This window comes from Eretmochelys imbricata, chromosome 21, assembly GCF_965152235.1.
Source record: "Eretmochelys imbricata isolate rEreImb1 chromosome 21, rEreImb1.hap1, whole genome shotgun sequence".
Classification (NCBI taxonomy): Eukaryota; Metazoa; Chordata; order Testudines; family Cheloniidae; genus Eretmochelys; species Eretmochelys imbricata.
In genome coordinates this window covers 132,010-143,012 of record NC_135592.1, presented here as the reverse complement: position 1 = coordinate 143,012, position 11,003 = coordinate 132,010, and the positions used below count along the sequence as shown (strand labels likewise).

The window sequence follows — 11,003 nt, the reverse complement described above, 5'->3', positions numbered from 1 at the left end:
CACGAAACACAAAATGGCACACGACACACAAGTCACAAACAACACCCGACACTGACGCACAAGCACACATCTCACACGACACACAAAATGGCACACAATACGACACACACAAGTCACAAACAACACCCGACACCAAAACAGACGCACAAGCACACATCTCACACGACGCTTAAGGCAACACGCAACATGACATACAACACGTCTCACAAAGAACATGACACACATCACGTCTCTCACACACACACATCAGGTGACACCGACACACAACACTCAAGGAAACACAACACGACACACAAATCGTCACACAACACTACACACAAATCACACGACACAAACACACACAACACGTCACACAAATTCAACACAATACTCAAGACAACACACAACATGTAGAACACGACACACCTCACACACAATGCACACATCTCACACGACGCTTAAGGCAACACACAACATGACACACAACACGTCTCACAAAGAACATGACACACATCACGTCTCTCTCACACACACACATCAGGTGACACCGACACACAACACTCAAGGAAACACAACACACAACCCGACACACAAAATGACACACAACTTCACACACAACACACGACACCAACACACACAACACGTCTCAAACACAATGTGACATGTCACACATACAGAAACACATCTCACACATGACACGGACACACTCAAGGAAACACACAACATGACACACAACATGGCACACAACACGTCACACACACACTTGAGACACAACGGCACACAAGACACATTGACACACAAACTCACAACACGACACAAAACGGCACGCAAGACATGCTGACACACAAACTCACAAGACGACACTCAAGACAACACACACAACACACAACCTGTCATGTGAATGGTGGGGTTGTCACTGGGCAGCAGGTGCAGAGTGGGGGACTCTTGCTCTTTCAGGAGCCGGTGACTTTCGAGGGGGTGGCTGTGTATTTAATGGAGGAAGAGTAGGCTCTGCTGGACCCCGCCGTCTACAGAGACGTCATGCAGGAGAACTATGAGAATGTCACCTCGCTGGGTAAGGATTCTTGTTCCCTCGGTTCTTAGAAGGGGAAATGAAGAGTTAAGGTTCACATTGCACCCTCAGTTTTGCCTTGTTTCAGCAACACCCCTACAGGCCAATGACACACAGACTTCGCACTCGACCCTCCCCGCTACAGAACGCTTTGGGAGCAGAGCACAGGCACAGGACAGCACAAACGCTAACACCGTCTCTATGCTAAGGCAAAACTTGGGATTCGGTCCGATGTAGGGAACAGAAGCTGCCTACCCCTGGCCTGCACTCAGACACTGAGCCTACTGCGCACAGTCCATCTCAGATTTCCATAATGTCACCAACCCTTTTCCCTTCCAGTGAGGATTCCTTCCGAGTCAGTGCCTTCACTTACCCCTTACTGAGCCCCGGAGACCCCTAGCATGTACGGCACCAGCCTGCTGACGATCCTTGTGGAAAGAACACGCCTTTGTGCGCCTTTATTGATGCTACCTACACCGCTCAGCACTGAAATGAGGAATACCTGTTCCTTACAGTTTCACGTGCTCCTCTCTTCGTGGCACAGCTCTGCCCAGCTGCTCCAACTAGTCCCTCCACCGTTCATTTAAAGCTGCAGCTGGCACAGTGCACACTGCTGGAGTGAATGGGGAGAAATGCTGGTATTCAAATCTGAGGAACGTAAAACACCCAATGGCATGTTCTTAGTCCTTCTTTCTGTTAATAAATTTTTAGGCTGGGGGAGACTATTAGGTTATCTAGTTTGACCTCCTGTGTTATACAGGCTGTGGAGTTCCATCCAGTTACCACTGTAGTGTGCAGAATTCTTTGTGTTTGACAAAAACATCTTCCAGAAAGGCATCCTGTCCTGACTTGAAGACTGCAAGAGATGGAAAATTTGCCCCTTCCTTGGGTAGTTTGGTAACCTTGGCACCACCCTTCCTGAGCTATTCCCAGTGATATTTTCCAGCTCCAGGGCTAGGGGGTAGGGGTGGAGTTAAGGTTACATTGCAGGGGTGGTGTGTAGTTTAATTCTTCATTTCCTGGTTTTCAGAGGTTTTATTTTTCACCACTATCCACATGCTGGAAGGGCACGAGGTAGCACTAGGCATCCTTAACTCTGCTTAATGTACTTTATGGGCCTTTAATTTCCTTGTTTTTCTGTTTCATGTACTTTTTTGCCACTGTAATTATGTTGACACTACAGTTTTTGCTGCAATTTATGTCAGGTAGGGATGCAATTTTTGACATCGCTAACTGACAGAGCAATGGGCTCAGAGGTAGTTCCAGCACCTCAGGTGACAGGAGGGTCTCTGTGACCCAGCCCATCACAGGGGGGTCTGGTGAGGGGTAGGAAGGGAAGCATTCAGGGAGTCAGAGATTGTAGCACTTCACTGAGGCTGCTTTTGCTGAAGTCTCTAATGACCAGTCCCTAGGCGAAGCTCAGAACCAGCACTCCATCCTCCTTCTCCTCCTTGACCTGTCAGCTGTCTGATACCACTGACCATTGTCCTCGTCTTGAAATTTGATCTTCCCTTATCCTCTTCTGCTTAGGGTTAGGGTAGGGAGAAGTAGTAACTGGCTTGTTCTGCAGCATGGGATGTTTATTTTGGATATTAGGAAAAACTTTCCAACTGCGCATATAGATAAGTACCGGAATACGTTACCAAGAGAGGTTGTGGAATCTTGGTCACTGGAGGTTTTTAAGAAGAGGTTAGACCAATGGTCTATGTATACTCGGCCCTGTTTCAGGGCTGGAGGATGGACTAGCTGACATCTTGAGGTCCTTTTACCCCGTGCGTTTCTGTGATTTTATGGTTCATTATCCTAGCCCTTCACTTTGACCTTGTCTCCCTCTGGAGAATGGCGGCTTTATTTAGTAGGGGTTTTTTTAATGAAAAATATGCATGGGTCAGCTTCCCTCTCAATCTGCTTTGTTAGCCACTGAGTGTGAAGGAATGAATTCCTCTTCTGGGATGGGGATGTGATTCCTGTTGAAGTAGCATAGGCCTGTTTCCATTTACATGGAAACATTATCAAGGACTAACCACATATGTATGAAGCACACTGGACAATGGAAGTTTCCTGGAGGTTAATGTGTAATGACTGGGTCCAAGGGAAGCAGAACACGGGAACACAACTGCACTGCACTTTGGGACACAGGTACTAGGGTACAGACTGGGCTTAAATTTGCTGCTATCCAGGGCAAAAAAACAAGGCAACACAGAGAGAGAGAGAGAGGTTGCAGATTGGTCTGGAGCTCAGTCTCTTAAGCCTGAGCTGCAGTGTCTACACCAGTGGTCTGTGTACCCCTGGGGTACGCAGAGGTCTTCCAGAGTTGCTATGGAAAAATCACTCGCTAAGTCAGTACAAAGTAAAATTTCATACGACTTGCTTATGCTGATCTATATACTATGCTGTCATAAGAATAAAGGGAAGGGTAAGCACCTTTCTGTATACAGTGCTATAAAATCCCTCCTGACCAGAGGCAAAACCCTTTCACCTGTAAAGGGTTGTTAAGCTAAAATAACCTCACTGGCACCTGACCAAAATGACCAGTGAGGAGACAAGATACTTTCAAAGCTGGAGGGAGGGAAACAAAGGGTTTCTCTATCTGTGTGATGCTTTTGCCGGGAACGGATCAGGAATGCAGTCTCAGAACTTCTGTTAGTTAGTAAGTAACCTAGCTAGAAATGTGTTAGATTTCCTTTTGTTTAATGGCTGGTAAAATAAGCTGTGCTGAATGGGATGTATATTCCTGTTTTTGTGTCTTTTTGTAACTTAAGGTTTTGCCTACAGGGATTCTCTATGTTTTGAATCTGATTACCCTGTAAGGTATTTACCATCCTGATTTTACAGTGGTGATTCTTTTACCTTTTTTTTAATAAAAATTCTTCTTTTAAGAACCTGATTGCTTTTTCATTGTTCTTAAGATCCAAGGGTTTGGGTCTGTGTTCCCCTGTACAAATTGGTGAGGATTTTTATCAAGCCTTCCCCAAGAAAGGGGGTGTAGGGCTTGGGGGATATTTTGGGGGAAGACGTCTCTAAGTGGACTCTTTCCCTGTTCTTTGTTTAGCACACTTGGTGGTGGCAGCATAGGGTTCAAGGTCAAGGCAAAGTTTATACCTTGGGGAAGTTTTTTACCTAAGCTGGTAAGAATAAGCTTAGGGGGTCTTTTATGCAGGTCTCCACATCTGAACCCTAGAGTACAGAGTGGGGAAGGAACCTTGACATATGCACTGAAATGTAAGTACAATATTTATATTTAGATTATTTATTTTATAATTATATGGTAAAAATGAGCAAGTTAGTAATTCATGGTGTGCAGTGACACTTTTTTGTATTTTTATGTCTGATTTTATAAGCAAGTAGTTTTTAAATGAGGTGTAACTTGGAGGTACGCAAGACAAATCGGACTCGTGGAAGGGGCACAGTAGTGTGGAAAGACACCGGTCTACACAGCTGTTTTTAATGGGCTAGCACCTACAGTGGAGCACCATAGGGAGGCACATCTCAAAGAACCATCATTGATGCACAAGTTGAGTAATTTCTTCTTTTGCTGTTACCTGATCTCACTGGTCGTCTTTCCCCTGGGCAGGGTTTCCAGTTTCCAAACCCGATGTCATCTCCCAGCTGAAACGAGGGGAAGAGCCGTGGGTCCCAGATCTCTGGGGCTCAGAGGAAAGAGAGATCCTGAGAGGCAGCCGCGTGGGTGAGGGATGATTAAACCTACTCAGTGCTTGAAGGAAACAGCTGGGATTCCCAACAAAGACCTTGTGAGGTCTCTGGGTTCAGGATGGTCCCCAGCAGGTGTCATATCCTCAGGGCAGATACTGTTCATGGCTCCCTACCCATCCTAACTCCTGGCAGTAGTTCCCTCCCGAAGCTCCTTTCTCCCTGGGGCGTGTTTGGATGGGAACTGGATTCAGAATTGATCCCCTCCTCTCGCCCCTTTGGGGAAGAGTTTGGGGAAATTCAGTCCCTGGTTTTTTTCCATCTTCAGCTATTCTCTTGGTTTGTTCCCCCCTTTTCACTTCTGGTTTCTGAGGTTTTTCTTTCTCTATCCTAGCAGGTGATAGGATGGTGAGAGAGACCATGGTGCAGAATCCTCAGCAGGAAGATGAGCAAGTGGAACTGCATGAGGCATTATTGCAAAGATGCACAGGGAGTGTGTCTAGGAGTTGTGTGCAGGGAAAAGGCTCTCAGGGGCAGCACAGGCCAGAAAAGCAGCAAGGAAACCAGCCAGTCCAGAAAGTTGGAATATCTGTTAACTATCAGGGAACTCACAAAGGCCTCAAGGAAACCACGGCCCAGCAGAGAATCCTGACGGGAGAGAGAGATAATACAGGCTTTGAGTGCGGGAAAAAGTTCAGGAGGCACTCACACCTTATTTGCTATCAGAGAATCCACACCAGATTAAGATCCTATGGATGCTGTGAGTGCAGGAAAAAGTTCAGGAGGCGCTCACACCTTATTACACATCAGAGGAGCCACACAGGAGAGAAACCCTATGAATGCTGTGAGTGAGGGAAAACCTTCACTGAGCGCTCAACCCTTATTCGCCGTTAGTGGATCCACACTGGAGAGAGACCCTATGAATGCTGTGAGTGCGGGAAAACTTTTACTCTGAGCTCAGGCCTTATTACACATCAGAGGAGCCACACAGGAGAGAAACCTTATGAATGCTGCAAGTGCGGGAAAACCTTCACTGAGCGCTCAACCCTTATTCACCACCAGAGAATCCACACGGGGAGAAACCCTATGAATGCTGTGAGTGCGGGAAAACCTTTGCTTTGAGCTCAGGCCTTATTACACATCAGAGGAGCCACACAGGGGAGAAACCCTATGAATGCTGTGAGTGCGGGAAAACCTTCACTCGGAGCTCAGGCCTTATCGTCCATCAGAGGATCCACACAGGGCAGAAACCTTATGAATGCTGTGAGTGTGGGAAAACCTTCTCTCAGAGCTCAGGCCTTATCGTCCATCAGAGGATTCACACAGGGCAGAAACCTTATGAATGCTGTGAGTGCGGGAAAACCTTTGCTCGGAGCTCACACCTTATTCACCATCAGAGGATCCACACAGGGCAGAAGCCTTATGAATGCTGTGAGTGTGGGAAAACCTTCTCTCAGAGCTCAGGCCTTATCATACATCAGAGGATCCACACAGGAGAGAGACCCTATGAATGCTGTGAGTGTGGAAAAACCTTTGCTCAGAGCTCAGGCCTTATTACACATCAGAGGAGCCATACAGGAGAGAAAACGCAATGAATGCTGTGAGTGTGGGAAATTCTTCCATCACAGCTCTTCTCTTATTTATCACCAGAGAAGCTGCAAGGGAGATAAACACCATGAAAATCTTGTCTAGGGCTCAGAAAAGATTTTTTTTTTCCTTTTCCTAATTCCCAAGTAGTGAACTTTAAGGCAGCACTTGTGGCGTCTCAGCTCCTTCAGGTGAGTTGTCTGCTTTTCCCTTTTGCAGCTCACCCTTCCTTGGAGTGAAGCCCACAATGTCTTTCATCAGCTCCTTTGTTCTGTGTCATGGAAATGTGCATCCCTCCAACAAGAATGCCCATCAGTCCCAGGTGGGGAAACCAGGAGTGACCTTTACTAGGTATATGGAGGTTAAATCTACCTGGGCCTTGACTCCACTAGGCTTTTCCATGGAGTTAGCTAGATTGAATTACCAATCCTGATGTAAAAACGCAACTATGTTTTCAATAAAGAAAATAGCCCATGTAGTGGCCAGGGTAATGCAGCAAATTTCCTAGCGGGGGAGCTTTTCTTGACCTGCTGCTCACAAACCAGGAAGAATTAGTAGGGGAAGCAAAAGTGGATGGGAATCTGGGAGGCAGTGACCATGAGTTGGTTGAGTTCAGGATCCTGACACAGGAAAGAAAGGTAAGCAGCAGGATACAGACCCTGGACTTCAGGAAAGCAGACTTCGACTCCCTCAGGGAACGGATGGGTAGGATCCCCTGGGGGACTAACATGAAGGGGAAAGGAGTCCAGGAGAGCTTGCTGTATTTCAAGGAATCCCTGTTGAGGTTACAGGGACAAACCATCCCGATGTGTCGAAAGAATAGTAAATATGGCAGGCGACCAGCTTGGCTTAACGGTGAAATCCTAGCGGATCTTAAACATAAAAAAGAAGCTTACAAGAAGTGGAAGGTTGGACATATGACCAGGGAAGAGTATAAAAATATTGCTCGGGCATGTAGGAATGAAATCAGGAGGGCCAAATCGCACCTGGAGCTGCAGCTAGCGAGAAATGTTAAGAGTAACAAGAAGGGTTTCTTCAGGTATGTTGGCAACAAGAAGAAAGACAAGGAAATTGTGGGCCCCTTAATGAATGAGGGAGGCAACCTAGTGACAGAGGATGTGGAAAAAGCTAATGTACTCAATGCTTTTTTTGCCTCTGTCTTCAGGAACAAGGTCAGCTCCCAGACTGCTGCGCTGGGCATCACAACATGGGGAATAGATGGCCAGCCCTCTGTGGAGAAAGAGGTGGTTAGGGACTATTTAGAAAAGCTGGACGTACACAAGTCCATGGGGCCGGACGAGTTGCATCTGAGAGTGCTAAAGGAACTGGTGGCTGTTATTGCAGAGCCATTGGCCATTATCTTTGAAAACTCGTGGCGAACGGGGGAAGTCCCTGATGACTGGAAAAAGGCTAATGTAGTGCCAATCTTTAAAAAAGGGAAGAAGGAGGATCCTGGGAACTACAGGCCAGTCAGCCTCACTTCAGTCCCCGGAAAAATCATGGAGCAGGTCCTCAAGAATCAATCCTGAAGCACTTACATGAGAGGAAAGTGATCAGGAACAGTCAGCATGGATTCACCAAGGGAAGGTCATGCCTGACTAATCTAATCGCCTTTTATGATGAGATTACTGGTTCTGTGGATGAAAGGAAAGCAGTGGATGTATTGTTCCTTGACTTTAGCAAAGCTTCTGACACGGTCTCCCACAGTATTCTTGTCAGCAAGTTAAAGAAGTATCGGCTGGATGAATGCACTATAAGGTGGGTAGAAAGTTGGCTAGATTGTCGGGCTCAACGGGTAGTGATCAATGGCTCCATGTCTAGTTGGCAGCCGGTGTCAAGTGGAGTGCCCCAGGGGTCGGTCCTGGGGCCGGTTTTGTTCAATGTCTTCATAAATGATCTGGAGGATGGTGTGGATTGCACTCTCAGCAAATTTGCGGATGATACTAAACTGGGAGGAGTGGTAGATACGCTGGAGGGGAGGGATAGGATACAGAAGGACCTAGACAAATTGGAGGATTGGGCCAAAAGAAATCTGATGAGATTCAATAAAGATAAGTGCAAGGTCCTGCACTTAGGACGGAAGAACCCAATGCACAGCTACAGACTAGGGACCGAATGGCTAGGCAGCAGCTCTGCGGAAAAGGACCTAGGGGTGACAGTGGACAAGGAGCTGGATATGAGTCAGCAGTGTGCCCTTGTTGCCAAGAAGGCCAATGGCATTTTGGGATGTATAAGTAGGGGCATAGCGAGCAGATCGAGGGACGTGATCGTCCCCCTCTATTCGATATTGGTGAGGCCTCATCTGGAGTACTGTGTCCAGTTTTGGGCCCCACACTACAAGAAGGATGTGGATAAATTGGAAAGAGTCCAGCGAAGGGCAACCAAAATGATTAGGGGTCTGGAACACATGACTTATGAGGAGAGGCTGAGGGAACTGGGATTTTTTTAGTCTGCAGAAGAGAAGAATGAGGGAGGATTTGATAGCTGCTTTCAACTACCTGCGAGGTGGTTCCAGAGAGGATGGTTCTAGACTATTCTCAGTGGTGGAAGAGGACAGGACAAGGAGTAATGGTCTCAAGTTGCAGTGGGGGAGGTTTAGGTTGGATATTAGGAAAAACTTTTTCACTAGGAGGGTGATGAAACACTGGAATGCGTTGCCTAGGGAGGTGGTGGAATCTCCTTCCTTAGAAGTTTTTAAGGTCAGGCTTGACAAAGCCCTGGCTGGGATGATTTAATTGGGGATTGGTCCTGCTTTTGAGCAGGGGGTTGGACTAGATGACCTCCTGAGGTCCCTTCCAACCCTGGTATTCTATGATTCTATGATTCCTCAGCACTGGACACAGTCTCCATCACTTTTCCTAGTCTAACCAAATTTGGAGCATCACATTTATACTTTTCCTCCTACTACAAAGTGATGGTTAGTCTTCAGGTTCACCCATTAGGGACAGATTGCCTCATTCCCAGTTCCCACATTGCACTGGGTTCTGCTCAATAGCAGATGGGTTTTGTACCATTTTTCTCAATATAAATATAACAGAGAAGTTGCAGGGATAGAGGGTGTGACTAAGAGGGGATTTTCCCTTATGTTGTTTGTGAGTCTTACTGTCGAGCCTATGTGAGTTTTACTGTTTTTCATGAATACTGTGTGCGCTTCAGTTTTCCTGTGTGCTGCACCCATACCTCAGTGGTGGAAATAGGGGTATATGACTTTGGCTGAGACGTCTGAGGCTGGTGAGGCTGTGTGATGTTGCAGTCCATATGCTTTATGGAAATATGCTTATGTATATGACAGAACTGGAATTTGCTTTATACTAAATACCCCTTGTGTGGTGTCATTAGAAAGCTCGTAAGCTACAAAGTGTTCATCCTATTTGTTTGCATGTATTATCTCTATATCTGGAGCTAGGAGAATAAGATATAAACTTGTATCACTGATGTAAACATATTAAGAGGAGGCCATTAAGGGTGCTCCAGAAACAATCAGTTGTAAATGACCTAAGTTACTTGAAAGACCTCCTGTGTATGTGTGGGCCAGCCCATGGGGAATGGAGACTAGGGGTCTTACAGTGACATGTGACTGTCACCTGAAAATGAAATCCATATTAAAGCTGGTACTTTTCCATTTAGAAGGAGGGGTGGGGATGCAGAGAGACAAAAGATTCCTGCCTTGTGCCAAAGCTATAAAAGTGGGTGGAGCAGGACAAAGGGGGCCAGTCATGAGAAATCCCCTGCTTACCACCTGAGATGTCTGCTGGAACTAACACTACCTGGTGAAAGGATCGGGCCCGGACTAGAAAGGAGTCTAATCTGTGAAAGAAGTTTATTGGAACATCTCTGAGGGTGAGATATTACCTGTAATCAGTTTCTTAACGTATTAGGCTTAGACTTGCGTGTTTTTGCTTTATTTTACTTTGTGACTGACTTTGTTCTGTCTGTTATTACTTGAAACCACTTAAATCCTGATTTTTATACTTAACGTCATTTTTGTTTACTAATAAACCTAGAGTAAGTGATGAATACCTGGGGGAGCAAACAGCTGTGCATATCTGGGGGAGGGATAGCTCAGTGGTTTGAGCATTGGCCTGCCAAACCCAGGGTTGTGAGTTCAGTCCTTAAGGAGGCCATTTAGGGATCTGGGGCAAAAAAAATTGGGGATTGGTCCTGCTTTGAGCAGTGGGTTGGATTATATGATCTCCTGAGGTCCCTTCCAACTCTGATATTCTATGATCTCTCTATTAGTGTTACAGAAGGTGGACAATTTATGAATTTACTCTGTATAAGCTTTATACAGAGTAAAATGGATTTATTTGGGGGTTGGATCCCATTGGGAACTTGGTGTCTGGGTGCTGGAGACAAGTAAGCTGCTGAGCTGTTTTCACTTAAAGCCTGCAGCTTTGGGGGCATGCTTCAGACCCTGTGGCTGTGTTGCAGCAGGCTAGCATGTCTGGCTCAACAAGACAGGGTTTTGGAAGTCCCAAGCTGGTAGGTAAAACGGGCTCAGAGGTCATTTCAGCACATCACGTAACAGTCCCAAGGGGGTCTCTGTGACTGAACCTGTCACACGGTGCCCTTCGTAACCTGAGACCCAGGAATGGGGTGCGACCAGGTGACTCTTTGCCCAGAAAGCGAGACAAAGACAAGGAGGAGGAGCAATGGGGGTGTCTGAATTTGGGTTGCTGGAAGCTGGCAGTGTGCTTGGGGGAACTGGAAGAGA

General features: G+C 46.5%; 1 pseudogene across 1 annotated transcript in view; it reads left to right on the top strand.

The window, feature by feature from the left end:
- The first annotated feature begins 4,121 nt into the window (after positions 1 to 4,121).
- The window catches only part of LOC144278208 (uncharacterized), a 51,321-nt pseudogene continuing 44,439 nt past the window's right edge, over positions 4,122 to 11,003 (top strand). Inside the window, exon 1 of the transcript XR_013348543.1 lies at positions 4,122 to 6,283. The product of XR_013348543.1 is annotated as an uncharacterized LOC144278208 (transcript). The remainder of the gene's footprint in view (positions 6,284 to 11,003) is intronic.